This window comes from Aethalodelphis obliquidens, unplaced genomic scaffold (assembly GCF_003676395.1).
Source record: "Aethalodelphis obliquidens isolate GAN/ISIS:26980383/991018 unplaced genomic scaffold, ASM367639v1 scaffold18, whole genome shotgun sequence".
In the NCBI taxonomy this organism is placed as follows: Eukaryota; Metazoa; Chordata; class Mammalia; order Artiodactyla; family Delphinidae; genus Aethalodelphis; species Aethalodelphis obliquidens.
Genome location: NW_020837962.1, coordinates 10,147,382 through 10,157,373, shown reverse-complemented (window position 1 = coordinate 10,157,373; position 9,992 = coordinate 10,147,382). Strand labels below are relative to the sequence as shown.

Below are 9,992 nucleotides of genomic sequence, written 5' to 3'. Positions count from 1 at the left end.
TGTGTGTGTGTGTGTGTGTGTGTGTGTGTGTGTGTGTGTGTGTGTGTTTTAATGTTTACCTACACCTGGAATTTGCAAACACAAAGGAAGTGAGAATAAAGAGGGTGAGAGATCTCACAAAATGCACTGCCTGTATCTTGTTCAACAACAGGTTTATTCTAGATGCCCACCATGTCTGGGCAAAACGGTGCACCTCAGATCGGGACTTGAACCCACGGTCTTTTAATCAGAATCACTCATCTGGTATCTGGACTTACTGAGGCTCAGGTTCTTTGTGTCTCAGCGCAGAGGGAATTCAGCAAGAGGCAAAGTGATAAGCAAGAAGTAGATCTATTAATATAGGACGCTTGTAAGAGATGCAAGTGGGGAGGTGAGGGAGCTCTGCCCTGAGGATTCAGTGGGCTACAATTTTATAGTCAAGGGAAAGAGGGTGGAGAAAAGACCACCTTCCTTTGGGTAGACATGAGGCTTACATCACTAGTTCCTCCTCTGTATCAGGCAGGAGGGTGTCTGACCCTATAAGGTCAAACTAGGATTATTATTATTATAGCACTTATTCAAATCAGTAGAAGGATGGTGACATTTTTCTTCCACTTAATGGCCTAGGACAATCTCGTGCTTTTATTTATGGCTTTATAGTTAAGCAAGCCTGCCTGTTCCACGATGTTCCAATAGCTTTCTTGAGTGATCATTAACTTACAGTGGTCTTCCAAAGTTTCCTAGGTTCCCCTCTCTATCTATAGTCCCCTACTGGGACTTCTACAACTACCTGTAAACTCTCCTATTCTATCCTTATCACTGGTACCAAGCTAAGAAAGACCCTGGAGACAGAGAACCAAATCAGAGTGGCCCCAACCCTTGAACTTGAATCCAAGTCTCCCCTGAACACAGTGGTCACGGCAGAGTCTCTGACAGTTTGGAAACCAGGAGACTGAATTTCTTCACGTCATTAAAACGAGTGACAGCAGACTCGACTCAGGTCTTCTCCAGGCAGGCAGTGGGTGGGGTCCCTGCTGCATTCTACCCGCCCCTGTGACTCTGGGCCCGCCTTCTCTGCCCCACCCTGGACTCCAATCACAGGCCAGTATGATGTCACTGTCTAAACTTACAACCGTCTTGGCAAATTTTATCTAGGGCCCTCAAGCACAGATTAAAAAGTAAATCCATAGCATTTGAACAGACCTTTACAGTTTACAAGGCACTGTCATGTTCATTGTCTCATTTGACCCTCCCAGGAGCCCTAGAAAGTGGGTGGGGTAAAGATTATTATCTCCACTTTATAGATGAGGAAACTGAGGCTCAGAGAGTTGAAGTGATTTACCCAAGGTCACCTGGTTTAGAAGACAAAAAAACATGTTCTTCCCTCTCTACCACCTTGGATCTAGTCTTTGGGCCTAAATGGGAACTCAAAGGGAGACTGCCTAAGCTCTTCCCAGCTGGCCTTAGTGGCTGCTGATTTGAGAATTTTGTTACCAAAAGAATGAAAGAGAAGTTAGGGTCAGGAGTAAGAGGAGAATACAAGGATGCCTGATATTCCAGTAACACTTTATATTTTTCAAAGAACTCACATATTTCTTACCTCACTTGGATCAAAGAAAAATCCCATAAAGGTTAATAAAGCAAGTATATTGTCACCAGAGATTGGCTCAGAACTAATCCCTAACACTTCTGATTCCAAGACTCTTTCCATAACCTAAGGGAGGGCATTCTTGACACTCATACCCTGCTTTTGTCCCTTTGGTCCTGAGGGTCAAGACTGAGAGACAATTGGACACCCTTCTCTTGTATATCCACCCAAGTCCAACCTATAATGACCTTTCTTTCTTTCTCTTTTTTTTTTTTTTTTGGTCATGCCCACGCATTTTGCGGGATCTTAGTTCCCTGACCAGGGATCAAACCCAGGCCCCCTGCAGTGGAAGCATGGAGTCCTAACCACTGGGAATTCCCTATAATGACCTTTCATCTCGCTGTTCCTCTGCCAGAAGTTGTCCTCGGAAAGCAGGCACCTCCCCATACTGGTTTTAGGATTACTTTTACACAACTGATTTTATATAACTGATACACCAGGAAGAACGTTACCTATCAAACTGCTGTCCATTCACTGAACAGATGTTTTTGAGCAGGGCACCACTCTGGGCTAGTCCCTGGCAGTTAAGAGAAATGAACCAGACACGTTCCCTGCTAATGAGAAGCTCACAACCTAGTGGAAGTGAAGAAAACACAAATATGTGACCAGATACGTGACATTCACGAACATATAAAAAGACGGAGTAAATGTCACAACAGAATTATCAGCAAAGGGCTGTGGAGGATCAGCGACTGTTAAGAAGGAAAGTGTCTTGGGACTTCCCTGGTGGCACAGTGGATAAGACTCCATGCTCCCAACTCAGGGGGCCTGGGTTCAATCCCTGGGCAGAGAACTACATCCTACATGCACGCCACAACGAAGAGTTCGCATGCCGCCACTAAGGAGCCCAGGTGCTGCAACTAAGGAGCCCGCCTGCCGCAACTAAAACCCGGTGCAACCAAATAAATAAATTTTTTTTTAAAAAAAAGGAAAGTGTCTTCCTGAAAAAGAAAAAAAAAAAAACAGCATTTGGGCTGGGCCTTGAAGGGTCAATGGAGAATGTGGAGAAGCAGACAGGTGCAGACTACAGAAACATTGTAAACATTTGGGAAACAGGGACGAAGCCCGTCTAAGAGCACCTTGAAGTCTGCTCAGCCCCCAATCTTACCCTGAGGCTGGTTGCGATCCAGCTTAGGCCTTCAGCTAGATCTAGGCTGGATCTTGCCCCCAATTTGAGAGAACCCAAGAGACCCAGACCATCCGCTTCTTACTTTCTCAGGTTCTATGGTATCTGTGGCACGTCCCACCCAATCTTAACCGCCCTCTTAACCACTCACCTTTTCTGTCTGTTTTGTCTGTTTTGCTTTCCCAACTAGACTAAAACACCAGATTCCTTGGGAACACAGTCAGGGGGCGTCTGTATCCTATCCCAGCCAGCGTGAGGCTGGGCACACCGTAAGTACCAGAAACCTCTTTGTTGACTGGTTGCTGTAGGCCCAAGAATCATGAGATGACAGTTTCACAGATAAGGCGAACAAGAAAGGGTAGCAATGTGTAACCCTCACCTGGGATAACAGTGAAGCGATTAGGAGAAGACATGTACCTCTGGTTTTAGGGTTACCTTTTATAGAACTGAGCTGAATTTAAATCAAGGGGTTCAGACTTGCTGGGTCATTCTGTGGGACTGCCCTGCATTTCCTGTATTTCACTTCTGCTCTCTGACCAAGTCCCAAGGTTCCTTTAATCTGTTTTTCTAGTTCCTGCTTGTCAACATCTTCCAATGAGACATTGTGTCTCATCCTTCCTCTTGGAAAGAATAATGGGAAGGACAGCAGAGTTGTCACTGCCAGTCTGGAGACCCATGGTCCAAAGCCAGAGGAGAGAGCACAGTCAGGGCCGGATGGAGGTGGGAGTGGAAAGGACCCCAAGACAGAGTACAGCTTTCTACTGGGTGGACAAAACTGACAAACAGGCACACTGGATAGGGTCAAAATCCAAACAGGTCCCCATGGGGGAATGGGGCAGCTCACGCTCCAACTCCCTAGGAGATGGTCAATCAAGGTAACCAAGTAGGAACAGGGTGGGAGGGGCAGGTGCAAAAAGGACCAAAGGCCCAGGTGGTGAGTTTAGGGATTATCTAGTCCAACCTTCTTCTCTAATCCCACAGTTGAGGTCCTCAAACATTCCCTCCTGTGCCAGTCTAACCCATTTCCACCCAGTGTCTCTCTTCATCTTTGATGCTTCCAATCCATCCTCCACATTGCTGCCAGAGTGGTCTTTCTGCAACACAGTCGGTTCAAGTTGTCCCTCTACCTTCAGGATAAGGTCCAAAGTCCGTACAGCCTAAGAAGGCCCTTCTCTGCTAAACACAGATAGACCTTCACGTATAATCTCCTGTCTTTACCCTACTCCTCTCCACCTTCCACTGACCTCATTCCACAGACAAAATACTGCACGACATTCCCCAAAGATGCAGTAGACTTACTCCCATCTGCCAGGAGAATTCCAATTTCAAGTGTCACCTCTTCAGTTAAATCTCCCCTCACGTCCCCTAGGAAGGATGAGTGAGTTTCTCTTCTGTGCTCCAAAAACACCTCTGTACAGCATTTATTACCGTGATTTGTACTGATTTACAGAGACAGAGACCATCCGGGTAGGGATGGGTTTTGACTTCTCACAGCCCTCCTTGCCCTTAGTTAGCATGGTAGGAGCAGGTGGTCAAAAAAATGTTGACTTATAAAGAATGAACCCCTTTCCTTTATAAACACACAGTGAGCTCCTGGCAGAGCCCAATTAAAATCTAGGTTGTTGATGCCTAGATCAGGCCTCTCCTTCCTAGGTTGCCTCTTCTACCTGTTTTCCATGCCTATCCCATTGGATGCTCCTCACTGACCTGGACTTTGAAGCACTGGGACAGTGACAGACATTGGCAGAAGCAGGGACCCAAGCTGTCATCTTAAGGAGAGCCTTCTGTGCTCCTCCTAGGGAACTGTTTTGATGCCGAGGGGCTTTGAACCAAGCTGTAGGTGGTGACAGAGCAGGTTAGTCATCCCAGCCCATGGCCGTTCTCTGCTCAAGGGCCCCAGCACCTGTCACCTGTCTGTCTTGGGTGATACGGGAAATGGTGCTCTGAGTCAACTCTGGTCCCAGGGAGGGAGGGCTGTCACTGTGGCCAAGGTCTCCCCCACCCCTGGTGGTGAAAGCAGGAGTGATGGCCTCTACCTATCGGAGCAAACATAAAGGGACTCAGGGAGCACAGGGAATGGCCTCAGAAAAGCTGCAACCCGTGATAAAGGTCAAGGGACTCAGCTCACCACTCTTTGGGCCCCATCTGGAGAGACAGATGTGTAGGGCTTTCCACCTAAGCAGCTTGTCCTCCACTGCCTGTCCTCATTGGTGTGTCTTCATTTCCCCAAATTCAAGGCTCCCCGAGGAAAACACAAGGCATCCTCCACCACCCATCCCCCAGACTCATTTATTTTATAGCTGAATCTTGTTTCAAGCAAACTTAGCATGTAAAGTAGCGGGATAAACCTTCACTTAACTCTTTTCACCACAAAAAGCTCCTCAGATGCATTCATTCACTGGTGGCTTACTGCATATAAGGATAATCTCTGCCCCCAGCAAAGAAAATAAGTTGCATATCCAAGTTAGGGCACATACAGGAAACAAAGCGATAAATCCTCTAGGGGAGGCTCACCAAGGTGAGTTTGGGAATCTGGAGGTGAATGAGTTTGAAGGAAGTGGCATATGAGCTGGGCTTTAGAGAACAGGTTGGATGTGCCATTCAGAAATAGGTAGAACGGCCCTCCAGACGGAGGAGGCATCATCAGCAAAGGACTGGAGGCGGATCCACGGACTATGGATGGAATCAAATGTGAGGCAGATCCACGCGGAAACCCACAAGCGTGGGCTGAAACAGTGCATTCAACATGCCCAAGCCCCAGGGTCGCAGGCTATGGCACCCAGAGAAGGCTCTGGACAGCCAAAGTGCAAGAGGAACGCAAATACTGCAGCAGCAGGGTTTATCCTGGGTGAGGAGTGGGCCAGGATGAGCCTGGGAATTAGACCACAGTTCAAATGCCAGCTCTCCCCTTAAGAGCGGTGTGTTCTTGGACACGTTACCTAACCAAAGTCTTGCTTTTGTGCAAGGTCCCTCCCTAATACTTCCTACCGAGTAGATCACGGTGAAATGAAATGAGATCATGGCTAGGAAGCACCTGGCAGCGTCGGGCACACAGCAGGTGCTCAATATAGGTCAGGTTCCTTCTCCACGCTTGAGGTGTTGGGAAGATGAACAGCAAATGAAAGACTCTGGGGGACCCTTGAGGAAGGAAGAGGCCAATAAAAGAGGATTCTGAAGGAAGGGGGTGCTGAAGGAAGAGGAAGCAGGGAGGAAAGAGCCCAGTGCCTCTGAGCTGAGGTTTCTGCTCCATAGCAGGCCATTTTAGGGGTGCTGGTAAAATGCTCCCGGCCACACTGGTCTTTGGTTCATCCCCGAAGAACCCTGTGTTCCAGGAACAGCACAGCGATGCAGTGAGCAGAACGGAGCTTGTGGGTGGAGCGCAGGATTTGAGCAGGGAAGAGAGGCAGCACCTGGGCCCCTGCCCAGATGGTGGGGGGACCAGAAATCAGGAGGTGGGGAAGGCTGGCTGCAGAAAGAGAAATGTTTTTAACTCCAAAGATATCCTCTACTAGGAAAGGCAAAATGTCCAAGGTTTTGGGGTGGTTTTTTTTTCAGATCTATATACCTACTCTTTTAACTTGAATAACCTGGCTTATCACAAAGCGGCAGGAGAGACACCAACAGGCTCGGGACTCACCTCTGCAGACAGCCTCCAGTCCCTCCAGCTGCACCCCAGCCCCAGAGAGGAGAGGCACAGCTAAGGATCTTCAGGGTGATTCTCCATCGAATCCAGTCTCTATGTGCTCCTCTTTCATCTATTCATCCCACCAACATCCACAGAGGGACTACTATACACAAGATAAGATCCTGGAGAGGCAGATGTCAGCTTAGTTGTCCACATCTCCATCCCTCGAGTTGTTTCTCTAGTCAGTTTCTTTATCTGTCAAATGGAGAAAATGGATTTATGGCAAGATGCAATGAGATAATGAACATACCTGGCATAGAGTAAGTGCTCAAGAAATGTAAACTATTGTTATACTGGTAGAAGCAAGATTGCATGTTATGCTGGTTATCTTTCATTTGTTTCCCCCCACCTCAGCCCTGTACATTCTACATCTTTTTCCACCCTGTGCAGTGCCCTAGAATTGCTCTGTATGGACTAATCAAGACTCCCTTGCCCCTGACTTCCCATTGGGTTTGGTGCATGGGGAGCGAGATTAGAGGGAGGGAGAAATTGAAGACAAGGCTTTTATTCCCCCAACTCCCTTCCTGAGCCCCTTGACCCAAAGTCCCAGCTCTAGGAAAATGACCTTCCACACAGCCTCCCTGCCTCCAGGCATACAGGTGGTAAGATCCCACTGTGACTAGCCCCAGAATATTTCACTTTCCATAGTTGTTTCCCTACACTCTGCCTCAAATTATGCAATTGAAATATGCCGTCTGTTTCCTACTGGCCCCTGACATACAGGGTGAAGGAGTGTGGGAAAAGGCCTGGGGATCAGGAGACCTGGATTTGAGTCCCATCTCTCCTCCTCACTGGCTCTGTGACCCTAAGCCAGTTTCTCCTTCCCTAGGCCTCAGCTTCCTTATTTGTAAAAAGAATAGCTCTTTTGTCCTACAGTTCCCCGCCACCACTGGGCATTCTGTGAAGTTAAACCCAGGAAAGGGATGCATATAAGGAAGTAGAGCTGCCTTGGGCAGAGGGCAGGTGAGGCAGCTAAGCCACACACCAACGCATTCTTCCCCAGGAATCACCTAACCCCTTTCCAAGGACTTTCCTTTTCCTCTCAGGCCACCAGGGTACCAGATACCCAGATGATCTCTGCTCCAAAGCAACAGCAAAGGAAACTCAGGGAATTAAAAGAAATTCCCTTTACTTTCAGTAAGCAGCTGGCCAACCCTGGTTTAGCCACAGAGGTCCCTTCCCAATTTCTAGTGTGCACAGGGGTCCAAGCACAGAAGCCAGTAAACACTTGATGCCTACAGGGCTGCAAAAGAAGGGGCATCTGGGGCAGAGGGACCTAAACCAGCATCCTGTCTGAAGACCCTAGATAGAGATCCCTGTCGCTGGGCATGCCTCAAGTAAAGGCTAATGACCACTTGATGAGGTATTACAGAATCTCTGAAGTCCTTTTTAGCTCCTGAAATTAGTGACTCAGGAAAACCCAGGAGCCACAAGAAAGACATTCTAATAATATCACCCTCCATGGCCCCCTAATCTGGTTTCATTTGCCCTAAGTGCTTTCCCACCTGCGGTCACCCAGAAATAGAAGAAAGTGAGCAAGGTAAGGCTGGGTTTCTGTCCTAAAGGACAGGAAGAGAGGGCAATGTGGATTCTAGCTTTACAAGCTTCTCTGAATTTCTGGCGGGGGGAGGGAAGTGGAATAACCTCCTAAAATTATCAGTTCCTGTTTTACCTGAGGTTTGACCGCAGGTGAAAACCACAACATAGTAACTGCCAGCACCAATTTGCCTTTGACGTTCTTCACGTCCCCCAAATGCCTCCAGAAATCTGTGGCTTCAGCCCATAACTCTGAGCAAGTTCAAGGCCTTTCCCGACCCCAAATGAAAACTTCTGAGCCCCTCCGGGCTTCCAGCGGTCGGACCGCGCAGAGACGGCTGGGTGGACGAGCCTACACCGCAGCCAGGCCCAAGGTCGGCCTCCGCTCAAAAGACAGTAAAGGCCGACAGAGCGAAGCTCCTGCTCCCCGCGAGGAGGAGACCCCGCTGCCCACCCCGCTCCGCCACCGGCGCTGAGTCACCGCCCGCCCCGGCTCAGCCGAGCCCGCGTCCCCAGGAAGCGCCGCCGAGCGCCTGCGCATGCGTGATCCCGGGAGCGTTGTCGGGAGCTCGCAGCCCTGGAGGAGGCGGGGCCCGACCGCGGGCACGAGCGGAGGCGCGTGCGCAGGGCGCGCTCACGTGAGCGACGCTCAGCCGGAGCGAGGTTCAGCCGGAGCCGGGCTCCGTGGCCGGGGGCAGTACCTCCGTAGGGTCGCGGTGAGGAGCCTTTCGGGGATAACAATTTGCGAGTCAAGAGCCGGACTTGAGGGGCGAGGCCAAGTTCCGGCTCCGGGAAACGGATTCCCCCACCCTCACGACCCTGGTCCAGAAATGCCCTGCTCTGGGCCTCGGTTTCCCCTGGAAGGCGGGGGTGGGGTCGTGCACCGACGAAGGTTGAGGCCCTGCGGCCGCGGCGTTGACCTCGGACTGGACCGGGCCGCGGTGAGGATTCGGACCACAGCGCCCGAGGCCCCCAAACGCGTTGGTCGCTGGTCGGGGAGACCCGTCCCCGCGCAGGAAGCCGCCCCCGACCCCCTCAGGAGCCCGTCTCGCTGGATGATCTGAGACCAGAGGCCGCGGGCCAGGAGCACCCATGTCCTCGTCTGGCCCGGGTCACACAGACCTACGTGTCCTCTTGTCTGCTGGCCCTGGTCACCTGGGCTGGAGTGACCGAAACGTCACGAGGTCCAGAGAAGGAACACAGATTTGCTTCTGCCCCGGGGCTGGTAGGGGCCCAGGGCCCAACAGGGGCTCCTAAGTAGGGCCAGAATGTTGGGGTGGGCTCCTTCCCGCCGCCTCCTTACCAGGCTCCAGCTCCTAGTTCCCAGATCCTAGGAGTGGGTCAGTGTCGAGGGAGGACAGAAACCTGGTACCCCTCCACCCATCAGGCCATGGATCACTGTCAGAGGAGCATTGCCCGTGGGACACTATCTGAGTAGCTGAAACAGGCTCCTTGGTGCTAAGCTCTCACCTCTCCAGTCAGCCCCAGTGCTGCTTCCTGCAGAGACTTCCCTGCTTCTTTTGGCCTTCTCTGTTCAGAAATGGAGTGGCCTCGAACCCAGGTTCCTTGCGCTTCCATTTAAGTGCTAGTTTTCCCTAATTCACCTCATTTCACCTTGATTCCTCACTGGCCACACAGATGTCTTCCTTTTTGTGGGTTTGGGCCCTTGATGTTCCCCCAGAATTCACCCCCCCGGCCTCTGACCTTCCAAACCCACCCATCCCTCAAAGTGTAGCTAGGGGCTTCCCTGGTGGCGCAGTGGTTGAGAGTCCGCCTGCCGATGCAGGGGACACGGGTTCGTGCCCCGGTCCGGGAGGATTCCGCGTGCCGCGGAGCGGCTGGGCCCGTGAGCCATGGCCGCTGAGCCTGCGCGTCCGGAGCCTGTGTTCCGCAATGGGAGAGGCCACAACAGTGAGAGGCCAGCGTACCGGAAAAAAAAAAAAAAAAAGTGTAACTAGCATTCTACTCCCTTCCCAAGCTCCGTAACCCACTGGCTGTCTCAGTATTCTCAGGAGATG

At 50.8% G+C, this 9,992-nt stretch overlaps 1 protein-coding gene across 1 annotated transcript in view; it reads right to left on the bottom strand.

Moving 5' to 3' along the window:
- Positions 1-8,239, bottom strand: part of ADCY9 (adenylate cyclase 9) — a 176,647-nt gene extending 168,408 nt beyond the window's left edge. The window contains exons 1-2 of the mRNA XM_027117551.1: positions 8,111-8,239; positions 6,391-6,633 (exon numbers count right to left, since the gene is read on the bottom strand). The gene's annotated coding sequence lies outside the window, so the exon portion shown is untranslated. The remainder of the gene's footprint in view (positions 1-6,390; positions 6,634-8,110) is intronic.
- Between the last annotated feature and the right edge of the window lie 1,753 nt (positions 8,240-9,992).